Source organism: Misgurnus anguillicaudatus, chromosome 7, assembly GCF_027580225.2.
Source record: "Misgurnus anguillicaudatus chromosome 7, ASM2758022v2, whole genome shotgun sequence".
In the NCBI taxonomy this organism is placed as follows: Eukaryota; Metazoa; Chordata; class Actinopteri; order Cypriniformes; family Cobitidae; genus Misgurnus; species Misgurnus anguillicaudatus.
This window is the reverse complement of record NC_073343.2, coordinates 40,276,029-40,280,100: the sequence shown is the minus strand read 5'-3', so window position 1 is coordinate 40,280,100 and position 4,072 is coordinate 40,276,029. Positions and strand designations below refer to the sequence as shown.

Below are 4,072 nucleotides of genomic sequence, written 5' to 3'. Positions count from 1 at the left end.
TCAATTCATTTTAATACCCAAAATCACAAGATTGGCACACCACAAACTAAATGGCAAATGGGAGAAGGATTTCGTCTGTGACAGCTCCTTGTCATTAAAGTAGTACTATATTGTATTTATACAACATTTTTTGCTTATTTGGGTACTCTGGCATCCGACAGGCCAAAAACATGCAGGTTAGGTGAACTGGAGATGCTAAACTGCTTCTCCCTTAATAAGTGTATGGATTAACCAGTTCCTGCCATAAATATAGCCATAGATGCTGGTATGGCGTTAACCCTTTAACTGCCTTACTAAGAAAAAGGCATTTGAATTTTTTTTGGCATTTCTTATCTTCTTATGTCGCTAGTTAACACATTTTTTAAATATCGGCCTTTACTAAATGGTTGATGTGTCACTTAAAGGAATTCATATACATGGAAATCAGAAAATATGAACTATAATACTATTTTTTTAAACATAATCAAAATAAAATAGTTTTGTATATTAAATCTTCTTTATTAATTGAAGTTTAAAGGTTTTCATTTTAACACAGGAAATGAAATGTTTTCTTGTTTTTTAACAATAGAAAAATAATTAAAGGTAAGAAAAAGAAAAACATTACATTCTTTCTACATTCAAAACCTAAAATAAAAGAAGGCAAAAGAGAAATACAATGGCATTTTAGGCTTTTATGATTCAAGAAACACAATGTCACGTGTGGTAATGCAACAGAATTTTTTTTTTTTTTTAGATAAATGAACATTTCTTTGTAAACCAGCAATGCTGTGTAGAGTAAGCCAACATTAGAAACAATCCTTCAAACAATATAAAACATCATTTAAGGAGTAATCTCGAATTAAATTATTAGTAATTATGATTTCCATACATTAATTATATGAATTTATTATATTTATTTCCAAAAAAATCCAAAAGTGTCAAAAAATACATACTTAAGAAATTATCAATAAGAAATACCAATAGCTGTGTCATATTCATAGCTGTGAATGAGCAGAAATGTATATTTCTCAGCAAATAATACATTTTGACTGCAGAAATTAATGATCTGAAAACATTACCTTAGCTTTTTTACATTTACCATAAAGGGCCCTATTTTAACGATCTAAGCGCATTGTCTAAAGCGCACAGCGCAACGTCTAAATGGACGTGTCCGAATCCACTTTTGCTAATTTAACGACGGGAAAAATGGTTTGTGCGCCGAGCGCATGGTCGAAAAGGGTGGTACAATTTTTAATGAGAAATGGGAGTATTTCGGGCGTAACATGCCATAAACCAATGAGATTCTCAGCTCTCATCCCCTTTAAAAGCCTGTTGCGCTGGCGTTATGTCTAATCCCTATTTAGATGACGGACTTTGTAAACTGAAAAACTAAGTGGAGAAAGAAGATCCCCAGTTTAAGATTATTGTTAAATAATTGTGTTGTTTTCGCTTGTATTAAAATTGTTATTTTTTGGATTAAAACCTTTAAAACCCGTTTTCTTTTAGTCATGGAAGTAAAAAATCAGGCTTATAGTTGCTTTAAATGTATGGTTATCCAATATCATCAAAAAATAATTTACAAATATGTAAGAAAAGGTTTGTCCTCTAAAAATACTTTATTTGTAACAAACAGGAGATAAAGAATTTACAAACGGCTCTCCTTTCAGCACTTGGACTGCGTCACGAGATTTTTTAAGCATTCCTTAAAAATGTTTCTCATCTCACCATATCCGCAGGTACAGAGTCATCATATACAATAAATCCGTGAGGTAGCATTTAAAAAAACATTTAAAAACAGATGCATTGTTTAAAGAAAAGCATTTATTTACTTACCAGGCTACAGGTGAAGCAGCTCTTTGTGCCTTCTAACGTCTCATAATCAGTCCTCATTTATGTCCAAGAGACTCAATAATAATAATCTTTTACATTCAATCCTTTAATCTTTCATATTTAAAAGCGTTTTTGTGCTGCTGCACATTCATGTATGTGATAAGCAAACCCGTGTTGTCCTCCCGTTTATAGGCGCATATTACTAATGCGCTCTTTAAATAACAAATATATATATATTGCGCCATTGACTTTAGACTTTAGACCAGGTTTTTGTTGGTCAATGGCGTAGTCTATTTTAGTCGCCTCAAAATAGCAACGCGCCAACAATGCGCCTGAACACACCTCGTTTTCAGACCAGAACGCCCATGGGCGCAAAAGGGGGCGCAAATGCATTTGCTATTTAAACAACGCGGAGCTAAACGTGAAAATTATAATTGCGCAGGGTGAAAAATAGCAAATGACACTTGCGTCGCGCATTGCACTGCATTGCGCTGGGTGTAAGATAGAGCCCAAAGTGACAAATCAACCGCCTGGTTAAGCAAATTGTTGAAAAATTATTAAAAACACAAGTTTTTTCATGGCACCAAGTAACATTATTTTGTAAAGTTAGGGCTCTTACAGTGTAATATGTCAAAAAATATGCTTTCCTTGGAAAATTTCAACAAGAACAGTAAACATGGAAAGAGTGATTTCTTTCTCTCTAACATATCCATCTAATGCTGCGTTTACACCAGCCGCGGTAGAGGCGTCAAGCGCGAGTGATTTCAATGTTAAGTCAATGTGAAGACACGTTGACGCACGTCTGGATGTGTCGCGGCACAAAGAGGCGTTTGGTGCGGCGTGGTAGATGCTGCCTCATTCATGCGTATAGTTTGTGCGAATGGCGTGAATTTAGCGTCTGGCGCGGTAAGCGCGAATTGTGCTTTTTGTGCATTTTGCGTTTCACGCGAATTTGCATCTGACACCCGAGTTGAAAAATTTGAACTTTGGCAGATTTTCGCGCCGCGTTAACCAATCCGGAGCCTGCTTGCTGCTGTGGCGGCAGCCCCGCCGGAGTCACTCATTCAACCTGAAGGAATGCTTGATGTTGTCCGTGAGCAGTGTAAATAACCCTGTTATTTGAATACCTTTACATGCACTATATTAAGCATAAGTTTAAGTTTCTAATTATTAGTTGTGTTTATTCTGATTTAAAGATGTTTTATTTACATGCAAAGTTATTAAGCCTATAGAGACTTTTATTTTGAAATGACGGACTGCCGCGAAGATCGCGCATGCACGGATATCGAGCACATGGGGAGATCGCTCGTGCACGGAGAGAAGGAGCAACACGGTCACGGAGTTAAATCATTAACTATAAAGTTAAAGCAGCTAAAAAGTAGTTTTAAGTAATAATAGTTGCCTGATTAGTGTAGCACACGGTTTATTTTGGTTTATTTTTGGATATTTTTGGTTAGTTGTGTGTTTTTGGCCTTCTTTTATTTTAGTACCTGGTTGAAAGAGGCACAAAGGTCAGTCACGTGTATTTGTTCACTTTAATATAGTTAATATAGTCTTTGTGCTTGCTTATAAGTATTTTCTTGTTATACAAGTAATTTTATATTGTCTATATTAGATGTTATCTTTAAATGTTATAGTTTTATTGTTAAATATCATATTATTTACTTTCATTTTGTATATATCTTAATTATTTGTGAATGTTATTGTGTGTTTTAGCTCTTACGGTGTTGTGGACTCAAAAAAGGCAATGTGAAGTGAAATAAGGTGCATTTTAAGGAAAAATAAAAACTGGAAAAAAAGAGTCAAACGCAAACATCAGTGCAAGAGTCAACTTTATTTCAACCGGGCTGCTACAAGCAGTCACCCGGAGCTATACGACACAAGTTCTTATTTCTATAGAGACAGGAATAAAAAGGACCTCGCTTGGAAGAGTGTACAAACCGTTAACTCTCTTGATGAATGCACGATCAACATCAGCCATCTTGCAAACAGACAACCACATAGCACTTGCTCCTCCCACTAGAAGCGGATTTCACCTCTGACGCGCGTCAAATGCTTGTTTTTTTTCTACGTGTGTCTACTTCGCTCTAGACGCGTGAATGCATTCAAAATGTTCAAGCGGCAAACTAGACACAGTAGACGTGATTTTGACGCCTCAAAGGCGGCTGGTGTAAAGAAGATGTGTTGTGACAAGTGCTGTTGATTGACACACTGACATCTAGTGGATTTTTTTGGCATAACATAGCTCAACCAAAAAGTAGAG

General features: G+C 35.8%; 1 long non-coding RNA gene across 1 annotated transcript; it reads left to right on the top strand.

The window, feature by feature from the left end:
- Nucleotides 1-2,914: 2,914 nt before the first annotated feature.
- On the top strand, nt 2,915-3,665 carry LOC141365204 (uncharacterized). Its single transcript, XR_012370381.1, has 2 exons — nt 2,915-3,320; nt 3,526-3,665. It is a non-coding gene; the product is annotated as an uncharacterized lncRNA (long non-coding RNA).
- Nucleotides 3,666-4,072: the final 407 nt, after the last annotated feature.